The sequence below is a fragment of the Oculina patagonica genome, chromosome 3 (assembly GCF_052425735.1).
Source record: "Oculina patagonica isolate OP01 chromosome 3, crgOcupat, whole genome shotgun sequence".
Taxonomy (NCBI): Eukaryota; Metazoa; Cnidaria; class Anthozoa; order Scleractinia; family Oculinidae; genus Oculina; species Oculina patagonica.
The window spans coordinates 25,970,706-25,986,412 of record NC_135760.1 but is presented as its reverse complement, the minus strand read 5'-3'; the positions used below and the strand labels follow the sequence as shown (position 1 = coordinate 25,986,412).

Genomic DNA, 15,707 nt, shown 5'->3' with positions numbered 1-15,707 from the left:
TTGTGGCAAATTTATGTATATAAAGCTGAATACACAGAGCTAATATTATTAATTCTAGTTTACACTAATGATCACTAATCCAGTCAACCCCCTTAATCGCTAACATGATTCGTAACAACCTTCAAACTGTAAGTTCTACCATACAAAACCCCAGCCAACTCAAAAACCATTTTTCTAATTAGATAAATTTGGTCAAATTCAGGTAGTGGCCCAAGAACAGGCCTAGGGTAAATACAAAACTAAAATTACTATTCGACTTGCGTTATATAGGATTAGCTAGGTTACAGAAATATTTACTAGAAAGCTACATCTTATACGGTCAAACAAGCTTGCATTATTACACGTCTGAAAAAGAATTTTATGATATAGCGGGAAGCAGAAAGGATAAAAGGGACAGGATTCTGACCAAAGATCGACTGGGTGTTTTGGTCGGTAAAGAATTCCCTAACGTTGTTTTGTAAACTAATAAAAAGTACGAGGATATTTTAGTGCAAGTCAAGTTTATTTTTTTATATTGGACTGGCGGGTGATCATTTGGGATAATACCCAGTCCAATGCGTAGAAAACATTGGATCAGCAAGACCAGCAATAGAACTATCTCATTGCAATTAGTTATTGGTCCTCTGACTTCCTCGTTACATCATTCTCTCAAGAAAACACAAACACATCACACCTATTTTGTGAAATCTCCACTGGCTTCCAGTTAATTATCGCATCATCTTTAAAATTCTACTCATCACGTACAAGGCTCTAAACGATCTGGAACCTTCATACATTCGCGATCTTCTTACGCCTTACACTCCATTTCGTCAGCTACGTTCACCTTCTAAAGACCTTCTTTCCATTCCACATTTCAATTTAAAAACATATGGCGCAAGATCTTTCTCCGTGGCAGCTCCTACACTCTAGAATAAACAGGTCCTCAGTGTCCATTTTTAAACATAAACCTAAAACGTTCCTTTTTAAAAAAGCATTTTTAAAACTTTTTAGCGACTTTTTTTATTAGTCTTAACATTTTAAGTATTTTAGTAATTTTTTTTTACTATTTTTATATTTATCCTTCAATAGTGTTTTAATATTTTTAACGTTACTTCTGTAAAGCGCTTTTAAACTTTTAGGATATTGGCGCTACACAAATATTTTATTATTATTATTATTATTATTATTATTATTATTATTATTATTATTATTATTATTTATCGTGTAATAAAACTAATATATTTACGTAAATGTTTTACAGCTCAATTATGGACATCAAGTTTCATATGTGTCTTTTGCTGAGCGTTTATGTCACAATCACCAGGTAGGAACCACACTGAAGATAATGAAGGGAATACCAGGCTACCGTAATTACAAGCTGTTAATAATAGAAGAAATTGAAGAATCTAAGGAGGTCGTCATTACTATTATTTTTAGTGATGTTTCTTTTGATAAAGAAATAACTTTTGACTGTTGCATATGAAAACAAATAAAACGAATTCTGACATGTAAATAAAGCTTTGGATTTCGAATTCATAGCCATCTGAGGAGTTTCATTGACCTTACATGTACAAAGTCTTTGCCATTGTCGGAGGATGTAGTTTTAGCTTAATCTAGCTACTTACTGCGAATGTTTAAATACCTCCGAAAACGTTCACCGTTGATTTACTTAAGAAATGAATACATTTATTTGTTAAACTTGACTAGAACTGAAATTTTGGATTCTTTGGAAAAGTGGTTTAATACTAAATCAACAGTCGTAATACAGTGCCAAACATCCAAACAGGGAGATGAATGAAAATCATTAACTGATGACGCATTGTTTTAATATTCCTCTAAATAAAGCAAGAAAATATCAGGAAATGAAAATAGTACCTGAAAAGAGAAGAAAAAGTAATATTTCTGGTTTTCTTATCCCTTTCAGCGCCGCTTGCGGGCCGTATCTCTATGGAGTAGCAAACGGTAAATTCTACGATGTAAACCCTGAGCCTCAACTTTCTAACGATCACTGGATGAGTTCAGCCACAGAATTAGGCAGTGCAGGTTGGAGCGACTTCAAGTTTCTGTTCTTCCACCCAGACGGTACCTTATATGGAGTATTGAATGGCAAGTTCTACAAAGGGCCTCTCCCAAAGGGCTTGTCGGCTGCGGATTGGATCTCTCAAGCCACCCTCATCGGATCTGGGGGATGGGATTCTTTTAAGCTCCTGTTCTTTGATCATGCTGGAGTTCTTTATGGCGTTAACGACGACAAGTTTTACAAGAGAGCACCACCAGCACACGGTAGCGACAACTGGCTTGGATCTGCTACGCTGGTAGGAACAGGTGGATGGTCGGTCTTCAAATTCCTCTTCTTCGATTCAATGGGAATCTTATACGGTGTCGAAAACGGAAAGTTTCACAAGAGAAGCCCTCCTACACATGGCGGTGACAGCTGGTTGGGAACATCCACGCTCATTGGCTCGACGGGATGGAGTGATTTTAAGTTCCTTTTCTTCACGGTTTATGGTGAATTGTATGGCGTAAATCAAGATAAGTTGTACAAGCTTGCACAAAGTGAAGATTGGATGGCTTCCTCGACGCTCATCGGCACAAATGGCTGGTCCGAGTTTAAATTTCTGATGTCAAATTGGCAACAGTCTTCGCTGTCTCCAGCATCCAATGTCGCCCCACTTAACTGAAACGCGTAGACAGTCATTAAGTTATAATGTAAAATGTAGACAGTTAAATCAACGTAAGGGGGCTGTGAAAGTATGCTTTCTTTCTTTATATGAGGTAATACCTAGAAATAAAGGAAAGAATGCAACGTTATTTGAATTCAGTGTTTCGATTTCTGTCTTTAAGCAAGAGGGGGTCTGTTCTCGAAAACAATGACTTAATCAACCAAAAATGTTGCCATGGTTACGAGTTGGGTAAGACCAGCATGTAGCATATACATGGTGAAGATCGGCCGACGCCCCTCTTCCGTCCTATTAATATAATATGTGAAGCAATAAAGGTAATTCCCTTCGACTAATAGCTTACATGAAATTTTCTGAAAATTTCCTTGGTTGATTGCTGCGGCGTGAAATTAAAATATAGTATAAATAATAACATAGAAGTTATTGTGCCTGTGAATAAATTCAATGTAGTTTTTGTTTCGCATCCTCCGCCCCCGACTGCCAACAATGATGACCATGCCCTAAGCCAGACCACTTCGATCGTCCCTCCAAAACAAGGAAAATAAGTCCACCAAAAAACTTAAAAGTTAAAGGAAAGTCTGAAATTGAGCCTAAAATGGCCCATCAGGCTCAGCATGAAGCGACTAGGAGTATTTTTACTCCTCCCTGGATGGGATGCTAGTCCATCGCAGGGTACCCTTGCGCCAGTACCCAGTTAAACACCTGTGGAGAGAGGTTCTGGGAGAGTTAAATGTCTTGCCCAAGAACACAACACAGTGTCCCCGTCCAGGGCTCGAACCCGGATCCTTCGATACGGGATCTAGCACGCTAACTCTAAGCAAAGCCATAAAGTCCGTCTATTATTTTTCAGTTCTTGTAGGAATCAGCCACAGAAGAAAAAAAAAAGAAAAGTTCACGTTCCCAGCATTTTGTCTGTTATGGAAATAGGTCTTTACTCATTCCCAACCGGGGATGATTATAAGATCTGTAAAGAGAGATTCAATGGCTTGTTTGCGAGAAATCGACCATTTTATTTCTGTGTATTTAGCTCGGGGGGAGAGAGGGGCGAGGCAAAAATGCTTGCGCTAAGTTTAACTTATTAAGATTTGCAATGACATAACGACTCAGCTAAGAGAAACAGACCTGAAGCGAAACATTTCACATACACGAAATATTAAATTATGTACAAGAATCATCAAAATAAAAAAAATCGTTCTGAAATATATTGATTGTTGGCCTCGTTTTTGTGAACACAGCTGTATGATATGTTGGGTAGTTTTTTGACGATTAATCACTGACCATTCAATCATAGAGCAGTTTTCACTTGAGTGTCAAAAGTAATTTACGTTTGCTTTGGTTTTGCATTACTACGTTTAGTGATTGGTTTTAAAAACTCGCGCCTCTTTCTCAGCCAATCAAAGCTAAAACCAAAACCAATTGTCTCTCCCTTGCACACGTTTTCCCGTGCTTCGTGCCGGCTACATGTATTTGCTTAGCGTTTTGATTGGTTCAATGGATTCTCTGTGTCCTGTCCAGCTAATATATTCAGTAACTGACTTTCCACACGTTTCTCTGATCTATCAATCTATTCAATGACATTTATGGCTGGAACAAATAACATATTCATTTAAGATCACTTTAGTACCCACAGTACTAGCTACGCACAAAGGCGCCCAACAATCTTCAAGTCAAAAGGTAAGAACGACGTTTTCAATTTAATTGGCAGTCGGGAACGGACTTCTAATTTAAAAAAACCATAGTCAACTCTATTTCAGTCACACAGAGGGTAGAATATCGGCGAAGAAAGATTTATTTCCAATATTTAATTCATCATCTAGCTTTGATACATTCGTATTTTAGTTTATTTTATATTAATCTCATGGGAACAATTTTCTTAAATTGAAGGTACAAAAGAACTGCCAAAATCACAGCCTTAAAAACAAATTTTGCCATTTTTTTTTTTCAAATAAAACTCTAAGTTATCTTTCACAAATAGATTAGCAATTACAGATTGAATAATTCTATGAAAATCTTAAACAATAAGCTTCGAACCCTTAATCGATCTTTACACAACTAGGTGCAAATGCTCCAGGAAGCTAGTGGGAGCAGGTCATCGATAAGGATTAGTTCAGTCTATTTAACTTTTTCATGACTCTTGATTCTGAATAGGTGGGTGTGATAAAGAAAGAAAAAAATAAGAAAGAATGCTCAATACAACCGCTTCTCACGGTTTTTTTTTCCAATTCGTTAATTTCAATTCAATAACACAAAAAGCCCTAACATCGCTTTTTTTTAAACGACATCCACCAAAGATCTTAAGCCATTGTATAAAAAACGTGATTTGGAACATGATTTGAACTAAGACTGACGAATAAACCCAAAGTAAATTGTGCAAATCGATGTAAAGCTGAACAAACAAAGCCTATGCAAATAGTGATCGAGTCAGTCACCCAAAACAAACATCCATAACTACTTTGCCACTCAAGTACACGAGCACTTAGTGCCTCTGTGATCCTGGTAAAATGGCTTAAGTCTGCTTTGGAGCCTTGTGGCCCATCAGGCCGGAGCTTATCCCGGTTTCCGCAGCATTAAGCGACTGGGAGTATTTCTACTTCCCACTGAATGGGGTGCTTGTCCATCGCAGGTACCCCCAGCATTAAATTGCCCATTAATGCACGTGAGTGGAGAGAGTCACTGTGAAAATTAAGTATCTTACCCAAGAACACAACGCAGTGACCCCGGTCAGGCCTCGCTTCGGAGTCCAGCGCTTACCATGGCCACCGCGCCTACCACACATCACCTAATTTATTTCAGAAGTCCTTTAGCAGGATATACATATCTATTTCATACAACTTATGATATTGCTACTTATTTCCCTCCTAAATTTCTATGCTATGGCTGAGCATTTAGTAATTTTTTTTCTTTACATGGATTTATTTGTTGCAGCTGATATGGACATCGTGTTCCACCTGGGACTTTTGCTGAGTCTTAGCACGGCCGTTGCTAGGTAGGTATAATAAAAATTAATAGTCCATTGCACGATTACCGCCGGAATTAAATTCGCCGGTAGCCATTTATACACCTGGGTATAGAGAGGCACTGTGAGAGCCATTCTCGTCCTCAGCCGCTTGTCCCTCTGAGATGACAAAGCCTGGGGCACAAGGAACAAGTAGCTCTGGGGACACATCATTTGATTGGCTAGATCTCTAACAAAGGAAATATAAATTTATTATATTTCAAAAATATCGTATTATATTATCAAATCAAATTAACCGTTGTAAGGGATTCTACTATCGTCGATTCGAATCGCTAGATTTCATTTCTTTTTGTTTAAAATCAAGCTATCATGTGTCCCCAGAGCCAGTTGTCCCTTATGCCCCAGGCTCAACTGGCTAAGAGGGACAAGCGGCTCTGGGGACGAGAATGTGTAAGAGTCCACAACACAGTGAGTCACCCCGTCCAAACTGTAGGCTTTGGTAGATTCTGCTCCTAAAAGTGGCATATTATGCTACTAGCAGTGCTCAAAATTTTGCCAAATTATGCAAAAATTATGCCAGAATTCCCAAATTATGCTTCTGATTTCCGAAATTATGCTCACAAAATGACGTCGATTCTGTACATAGAGGTGCGCAATAACGACACCAAATTATGATGTTTTTCAAATAAACTGTTGTTGTAAATTTATTTGTGTTTTATGGCAGTTTGTCTCGGCCGTCAGCTGTCCAAATTAGCTGCTCGCATCTCTAACCCGTTTTTAAAATGCCTCCAACGACTAAACAATCACAATTGTATAGCTAAAACACGCATTGCAAGAACAAACTACTAAAATGTAATTTATTTCTGTAGAAAGTACACCATATTTACTAAATTTCATGAATTTATGCTCCAAAAAGTGCTAAAAATTGCTAATTATGCCGTGGCAGTGCTCGTTTCACAAATTATGCTTTTTAGCTCCAATTATGCCAAAAATTATGCTAGCACAATCTACCAAAGCCTAGTCCAAAGCTCGAAACCAGGCCGCTAAGCATTGGGCCACTGCGCCTGTCTGCTAGGTTGGTTCCCTTGGAGAAATTCAAGTCTGCACAAAAATAGAACCTGTTTCAAAATAGATGCAAGGAATGAAAATATTATTTACTACTAATTGATTTTACGAACATAGGCTAAATTGTGCCCTCTTATATTAGTTTTAAACTCTGTTCTCCTCTATTACTACTTCATCCTGAAAAATGATGGATAAGGATTTAGAATTAAGCGTGGGGTGATGTAACATAAAAAGCATCAATGAATGGCATTGAGCAAGGAAATTGAACATTTTCGGCTTATCTTGTTTATTTCAGTACTTCTTGCCCGAATTTCTATGGTGTAGCAAATGATAAATTCTACTTCGTAAGTCTTCCACAATCTCCCAAGGATCACTCGATCAGATCAGCCATAGAAGTTGGCAGTGCAGGTTGGAGTGCCTTCCAGCATTTGATCTTCCACCCAGACGGTACCTTATATGGAGTATTGAATGGCAAGTTCTACAAAGGGCCTCTCCCAAAGGGCTTGTCGTCTGCAGCTTGGATCTCTCACGCAAAGCTCATCGGAACTGGGGGATGGGATTCTTTTAAGCTCCTGTTCTTTGATCCGAATGGAGTTCTTTATGGAGTCAACGATGATAAGTTTTACAAGAGGCGCCCACCAGCAACTAGCAATGACAACTGGCTTGGATCTGCCACACTGGTAGGATCAGGTGGATGGTCCGTCTTCAAATTCCTCTTCTTCGATCCACAAGGAATCCTATACGGCGTCGAGAACGACAGGTTTTATAAGGGAAGCCCTCCCACACAGGCAGATGATAGCTGGATAGCAACATCCACGCTCATTGGCCAGACTGGGTGGAGTGATTTCGATTTCCTTTTCATGGCGTCTTATGGTGTATTGTATGGAGTTTATTCAAGATAGGTTATACGGGCTTTCAGAAGCTGATAACTGGAAGACAATCGAGAAAGTACTGGGCGAAAATGGCTGGTCCGAGTTTAAATTGCTGATGGTTAATTAAGGATAAACCAGCGTTGCCCTAATAAAAAATGTAGAATTTAAACAGTATAAAAACAGTAGAATTAAATGTGGATTGACATGTAGGCCGTTAAGGAGAGAATGCCTGTCCTTCTTTCTTCATATGATGTAATACTTAGAAATAAAGAGGACTTGACGAATAATATTGTTTATGCAGTGCAGATTGGAGCGACTTCTAGCATTACCCTATATGGAGTATTAAATGGTAGATTCTACAAAGGACCACTCTCAAAGGGCTTGCCGCGTGCGGATTAGATCACTCAAGCGACCCTTATCGGAAATGGGCGATAATATTCTTTGATCCGGATGGAGTTCTTTATGAATTTAACGATGATAAGTTATAGTAATTGGACTGAATGAAGTACAATTCAGAGAGTAATCGTGCGAGCAATTTCAAAATCGGCCAAGCGCGCAGCGCGAGGCGGATTTTGAAATTATAAGCACGTATACTCTCTGAATTGTACGACACGAGTACCAATTGCTAATTAATCGTTTCTATAAATAATTTGAGGTTAGGAAGTCTTTGAGAAACTTTTTGTTTAAAAAAGTGAAGGTCTCGAGACCTTTGTTTTTTAAAAAAAAAGAAATCAGAATGGTCTCTTTCGTCTTCGATCAGTTTTATAAGAAGTCGGAAAACAACAAGGAACAACCCATCTAAGTGCAAATGATTGACGTGCGAATGGTGTAGGTGTCCAATCACAGGTATCCAATTTGAAGTTTTTCAAACTGGATACCTGTAAATGGACACCCACGTGATCGCGCGCCAATTACGCGACAAATAGGCGCGCGCGAGCCAATAGAATGAGAATTCTGTTATAGATATGATTAGTTTTACAAGAGGCTAGCTCCCGCCAGCATACAGTAGGGACAAATGGCTTGCATCTGCCAAGGGCTGTCTCAAAGATGCTCAAAATTTCCCAAAAATTTCGGAAATGTTCGGTCTAGAAATTGCGAAAAGTATCTCGAAAGTTGCTCGACGGGAAAAAAGTTGCTCGTAAGATGAAAAGTTGCCCAAAAGATGCCAAGCATCTTTGGCACATATACAGCCCTAGATCTGCCACTCTGATGGGATCAGGTAGATGGTCCGTCTTCAAATTCCCCTTCATTGATCCAGAAGGAATCTTATACGTCGTCAAACAAGGAAAGTTTCATAATAGAAGCCCTTACACACATGCATAAGAAAGCTGGCAACATCCACGCACATGAAGCCGAATGGAGCGATTCCAACGCGGGCTCAGGTGCAGAACTAATCGAGATCACGTGTTTTTCTAAAGTTGACCGCTCGACCAATTAACGGTTTTTCTCATTTGTTCTCCATTAGGCGGGCTCCAGTTCTATTTTCTTACTTTCTATGGTTTAAATAAAGGGCAAAGTAAATAACCGGGGAGCACCGCTTTTATGTTTGGCTAAACTCTATTTAAAATTGTAATTGTTCTAGAAATTGAAATTTCCTCAGCGAAAATAAGCTATATCTGACGCTTTATATTGTGATGTACCAAACTACTTTGAAATCTTAAGAAATTTAAGAATATATACAGTTTTATAAGGTAGCAAAACACGCAAAAGTTGGCAATAAAACCAAGAGGAAACACGGATGGGCGAGCTGCAGACGAAAACGGTACAGATTACCAACGACAAAAAGTCTGGAAATGTGCCATTCGTGACGCGGCTCCTTTTAAGCCTAGCCATCAATATCCGAGCTCTCAGGCTCGAGTTCTAATCTGACGCATTGCAATATTTATAAGACAATAGTTGAGATCTTTGAGTCCCAATTTTCCTTTTAACCGTCCGTGTAACTGATAAAGATACCAAATGTATAAATGAAGAGAGATCTTCATATGTTAATTTCCCTTTCTCTATGCATCAACTATTAATTCATCTTACTAAAATTAATCTTAACGCGTCTCCAATCAGCATGAACGTGCCCACTAATCACGCAGAAAACGTTTTCTGATCCACTTCATGACCTCGTGAAGAGATTCACTGGCACTTTTACCACGAAAAGGTATCATAGAAACTTTTCATCTACTGCTCAGTTGCACTATCTTCTAGATTACAGTGCCACCCGATCGTGCACCAGATCCTAAGAACGCTCGAGCGATTCCAACAACTCCTTCTACTCTTATTTGTCCACGGCCACTATGGCAACAGCTAAGCACTACCAGTTTAGCTCTCAATTGAACTCGTGAAATGTCAGACATTGTTAACAAGTATTCGTTTTCTACAGGAATCTCGTTAATGGGGCGAAGAGGGGCAAGAGCAATTTCTCCTTTTTCGGCATCACCATGTGCAGCAAAATGTATAAGGCTCACTGAATTTAGCTTCTCAAGTACCGCCTGTTTAGTTGCTTGCTGTCCTAACAAAGGCTGGACACCAAGCATTCGTCCTATCGTCTCAGCTTCCTTTCGTGCACAAGGCAATGGTGATATGTCCTTAAGACGTCCCTTCAAGAACACTTCACCAACCTCAGGATCCCCCCCTATCAGTGCGCCAGTCTGAATGTGATAGTCCGCTGGACTGTCCTGAATGAGCTTGAGAGTCCTCAAAGAAGGAACTATGCGGAGTCTGAAATTCTCGGATAAATATTTACCTTTCTTATCTGGTAAAGCTGCAAATGGAACTTTGTACAAGGAGCGATCTGGTACAATGATGATCTCGGGTTCATCAAGAAAATCAGCCACAGGAGCGATGATCATTTTGTAACACAAAGAAAGGCTCGATTCGGAATTTTGATTTTCTTCCTCCTCCTCCTCCTCCTCCCCTCCGTTACATTTCGGTGAGGTGTGAGGCTATCTCCCTGAAATTCGTTAGATGCCGCTTTGGTATCATCGAAAGATCGGTCTTCGCAACTGTTATCTGTTAAAATCCCAAATTGTCTAAAGCTTTCAGCAAAAAAATCATCAAAATCTCCAACTAGTCCGCGGTGAAAAATGTTATCAGTTATTTTTATATCTCGAAAGTGCTTGACTCCATTGCTTTTTAAAATCCACAAAAGTATATTTTCAGGAGAATACGAAATGTATAGATAACTACAGTTACTTTCTTCCCCCGTGGTCTTTTCAATGCCAATCCAAGATGAAGGTTCGATTGAGCTTTGATTCTCCAAAGAGTACTGTGTTGACATTAAATCTGACAGCGCCCTTGCACGTCCAAGTTCTGTAACATAAAGAGCCTCATTATGATTTCCGACAGTACAAAACATAAAACTCAACATCCAATAAGGAAAAACGTGCCTATCTGAAAAAGATATTTTAAATTGATCATTGTCACCAAGAAAACCCTCGCAATTGCTCGCATTTATCGATACTTGAAAGGAGATACGAAATCGCTTCGTGTGTCGTTCCTTCCAAAAGTTTCAGCAACGCAAGCCTGCAAAGGCATATAAATTGATTTTCAACAGCTGAAATCTTTTTACTTATAGCAAATGCTCTCTCGAGGTATTCTTTAGCTGTAGCAAATTCACCAAGACAAAGAAGCACGAGTCCTAGGTTTCCATACGCTGTAGCTTCTCCGTTACTGTGGCAAATCTCTTTTCTAATCACAAGTGCTTTTTTGTGATATTCTTCTGCCTTGACATAATCTCCAATCGAAAAAAACACATTTCCAAGGCTTCCGTAATCTGCTGCTTCTCCTTTCCTGTCACCAATTTCTATTCTGATCTGAAGTGCTTTCTCAAGATACTCTGTAGCCTTCGCATATCTACCAAGGGATCCAAACAGAGCCCCCAGATTTCCGTAATCTGCTGCTTCTCCGCGTCGGGCTCCAATACGCTTACTGATTGCGAGTGCTTTCTCATAATATTCTTTCGCCTTGACAAATTCACCTACGGACTGAAACACAGTTCCTAGGTTTCCGTAAGATGAGGCTTCGCCACTCCGGTCGTCACTTTCTTGACTGATTGTACATGCTTTATCAAAACAGTCTTTAGCCTTAACATATTCACCAAGAGGGCGAAACACATTGCCTAGTTTTTCGTTATCTATTGATTCTCCCCTTCGATCTCCAATTTCTTTTCTGATGGTAAGTGCTTTCTCGATATATTCTTTAGCGATGTCATATTCACCAAGAAATCCAAGCACCTCTCCCAGGTTTCCGTAAGATGAGGCTTTTCCACTTCTGTCGCCAATTTCTTTACTGATCGCAAGTGCTTTCTCGTGATATTTTTTACATCTAAAATATTCACCAAGATCAAGGTAAATATTTCCTAGGCTTCCATAACATAAGGCTTCTCCTATTTTATCGCCAATTTCTTTTTTGATCATAAGTGCTTTCTCCTGGTAATCTTTAGACTTGACGTATTCACCAAGAGAAAAAAACACATTTCCAAGGTTTCCGTAACAAGAAGCTTCAACGTTTGTGTCGCCAGTCTCTTGATTGATTGCAAGTGATTTTTCAAAATTATCTTTAGCTTTGACATATTCACCAATTAAGTAAAACACATTGCCTAAGCTTCCGTAATCTGCTGCTTCTCCTTTTCTGTCACCAATTTCTTTCCTGATCGTAAGAGCTTTCTCGATGTATTCTTTACCCCTAAAACATTCACCAAGAGAAAGGTAAACATTTGATAGGTCTTTATAAGTTGCGGCTTCTCCTCTTTTATCGCCAGTTTTCTTTTTGATCATAAGTGCTATCTCCAGGTATTCTTTAGCCTTGGGATATTCACCAAGAGATAAGAACACATTTCCAAGGTTTCTGTAACACGAGGCTTCTCCATTTCTGTCACCGATTTCCTTTTGGATGACTAGTGCTTTACTAAGATAATCTCTAGCTTCAGTATATTCACAGAGTGATAGAAAAACAGCTCCTAGGATTAAGTTCGATGCAGCCTCTCCTTTCCAATCACCCATTTCTCTTCTTACCCTAAGTGCTTTCTTAAGATATTCTTTAGCCTTGGCATGTTCTCCAAGAGATTGAAAGACAGTTCCCAGCTTTCCGTAAAATAAGGCTTCTCCAGCTCTGTCGCCTATATGTGTATATATTGCTAAAGCATTTTTACACAGTTTCTGTGCTTCTTCGTATTTACCTTTACGCTGATATAATGAAGCAATTTCTAAGCTTAGCCTACTTTCTTTAGATTTTTCACCGCTGTTTTGGTATATAACAAGAAGATTTCTGCCGTATTTTATCGCACTTGTGCAGTCATTGATCAGACGGTACGCCCAAAACAATGTAAAATATATCGTTTTCCGAAATATATGGAATACATCTTCTTTAATGATGGATGTGTTGTTGAGAATGATTAAACATTCCTTGCTCAACTCGATGGCCTTTAGAACTCGACAAGTGTTAAGAAGGAAGATTGTGACAATGAGGCCAATGGAGATGGTTTGTACGACCTCGTCTATGTGGTCCATATCAAACACTTCTGCTAGATAAAAAAGAAATTAAAAAGGTTAATCATTTTCACTTCCGCTGTAAATGTCTTTAACATCTTGGCCGGTTATTTTTGCCATGTTTTACACTTGCGCACTTTACTTCTGTATCAGAGTTTACTTCCCAAGGTGAACTTTTCGTGTGTGTAAATGTGAACTGATACTACGGTAAACGCCGCCAAATACAACAGAAGCCAATAGAAAGTTAACCCAGGTCACCTCTCAGTCGTTTTTAGAGGCGATCGTGTTTCACTCCTCCCCGATCTCCCCTAAAAACGACTGCGTGGGAGGCTAATAGAAAGTTTACTGAGGCAAAAGTTGCAATGACCCCGTAACAACCAGGCATTAGTTTCCGCTTACGAGGCAAGGACTCTATGGTTGCGTGCCATATGGTCGCCTAAACTTTCCTAAATGTTCATGATGGCGCGAGGTCTTCGAGCAATAATTAATAACTAGTAAGAGCATAAGGAAGATGTCAATGTCATATGTGCTTTCATAGTCAACAAAAACCAAATATCAGGCTCTATCTAAATAAATGATAATAATCTTAAAAATAAACGCGCTATCGTCAACTATTTTGAAGCGATATGTTTACCGTGCTGGAGGAACTTCGCAATAGAGTCCAAATCATTCGATTCAACATTAGCGATCTCCCTTTAAATCAACAACAAGGTAAGCAGTTAGAAAGCTCTATAATCACGGGATTAGCTTTTCATTTCGGCTAGAGGTTTTTTTTAACCGCAACAAAAAATGTCAAAGTAAAAGGAAGATAAAAATAAGTGCTATCACCTTCCGCTGTTTTTTACCGCGGTAGTGCCTTACCTTAAGCGTTTTAGTACACTGAGTTCCAGCAGTCATTCGGCAGACTGATTTCTGTTTTAGCATCTTATCATATTTGTTATTGATACTTACCTAAAGTTTCACTTTTTCCTGTTTTTGTTGAAAATTCTTGTCACGGAACATAATCTTAGGTGCTGACTCAACCTGTGTCTCAACTTGTTATCGTTTTCAGAAACCTTCGTCCTCCGTGGCGAAAATGAAATTACTGAAACATCGTTTCAGCGTAGTGTCGATGTATTACTCTGTTTCTCAGACATAAGGAAATGTCTTTATTATTATCAATTATTTAATGTAGAAAATGACACGCGGGGAATATTCTGACTGTTCCAGCCTTTAAAAAGTAAAAAATCCATAGAAAGTGAAAACATGACCGCAACATTATTCTAAGAAATTGTACATGTTGGTAATCACAACGGAACACCGAAGGCACAAACAATTGTAGCTGTGTAAAATTGTTTTGCTCAACATACAACAGTGGCACATATAATATCACAAAATATCTCAGTAATCATAAATTTCATTTTTCCTGTGTTGAATGCTACAACAGCATGGCATCCAACTGACCTGGACTACGCTGACGATGTTACACTTGTAGAACCTATATGTGATTGGGGCCAACAGGTCTTGAACTCATTACATCGAGCTGGAGAGGTAGTTGGCGCATGGCCTCACTATCTCAGGAGGGAGGGCATGATCCCAGGTTATCTCAAAAAGTAAGACCAAACCCATGGGTTTCGGAGAAACGGAGACAGACATTCACCCGTACATAGTGAAACGGTCGAGGACGTCGAGACAGTTACAACAGCTCAAGTGTAGAAACTGACTCTTCAGTCAGGTCAGGACCCAGGACCGTCCGCTCGCGGATTGAAAAATAGGGCCCCAATGGGTCCATGTGTTTTGCTGCTAGAGCAAAGTCTTAGGGAACATGTTGATGAAAGACAAGTGAGTCGAGATTGAAATCCAACGTCTTTTATTGTCTGTCACTTGTGTGCAGGTTAATAATTGCACTATATTGTAGTCACTTTGTGTTAATTCAATCCTGATAATTTTACTGATCAATGTTATGTTGAAATCAAAGACAGCAAACATAATTTAATTACTAGTAAGTTAACGTAATGTCTGACATGATTGTCTCTTTGATAAAAAACAGTAACTCTTAACATTATAAAAAAATCTCAATGAACTCAATGTGATTCTTTTAGTGGCGTTATCTCACTGGTTACCGTTAGTTGTATTTGGAATCATTGTCACAATGGTAGCGTTTTAACAACAACGAAAAAGACAGAATCTATTGACCTTATAAGAACTCAATGTGATATATTTATTAGTGACAAGACAGTGGTTCTTTAACCACTTTCACCCAAATTAAACACTGGAACAACTAACTCTTAACAAACTTGTTGTGTCACCCTGAGTTAAATATGCAAAATTCAGAAATTATAAATAATCGCACGCGCACCGGCGTACAACAACAGAAAGACGGCGTTGAACGTAACGCAAAGTTCATTTTGAAAGCGAAAGTTTACAAATAATTATTATCATTCGTCAGTCATCCCTTCACGCATGAACACTCGTCGAATTTCAGTGTCTTCACAACAAGATCGGAAGATCGATAAGGACCAATTTTTGATTCTGCGAAAGTTCGTTTTCTTAAAGTTTTAGAAATTTGTGAAGTTGGAGGATTCACTGAGGACTGCGTAGCCGAAGATGCAGTGGCTCGCTGGACATCAAATTCTATTTTTCACGGCGTTTAATTAATCTTCACAAAATAAACATGTGGCGCCAGCGCGTCTGGCAG

General features: G+C 39.1%; 1 protein-coding gene and 2 pseudogenes across 3 annotated transcripts in view; 1 reads left to right on the top strand and 2 right to left on the bottom strand.

Annotated features, from left to right (window-relative positions):
- Nucleotides 1–9,880, bottom strand: part of LOC144647269 (uncharacterized) — a 163,714-nt gene extending 153,834 nt beyond the window's left edge. Inside the window, exon 1 of the mRNA XM_078507048.1 lies at nucleotides 9,871–9,880. The gene's annotated coding sequence lies outside the window, so the exon portion shown is untranslated. The remainder of the gene's footprint in view (nucleotides 1–9,870) is intronic.
- Nucleotides 1,230–7,840, top strand: LOC144647233 (uncharacterized; annotated as a pseudogene). Its single transcript, XR_013569548.1, has 3 exons — nucleotides 1,230–1,303; nucleotides 1,904–2,611; nucleotides 6,977–7,840. The product of XR_013569548.1 is annotated as an uncharacterized LOC144647233 (transcript).
- Nucleotides 9,541–13,923, bottom strand: LOC144647245 (uncharacterized; annotated as a pseudogene). The gene is made up of 4 exons (XR_013569551.1): nucleotides 13,892–13,923; nucleotides 13,665–13,723; nucleotides 9,763–13,065; nucleotides 9,541–9,564 (listed from the first exon to the last, which is right to left on the bottom strand). The product of XR_013569551.1 is annotated as an uncharacterized LOC144647245 (transcript).
- Nucleotides 13,924–15,707: the final 1,784 nt, after the last annotated feature.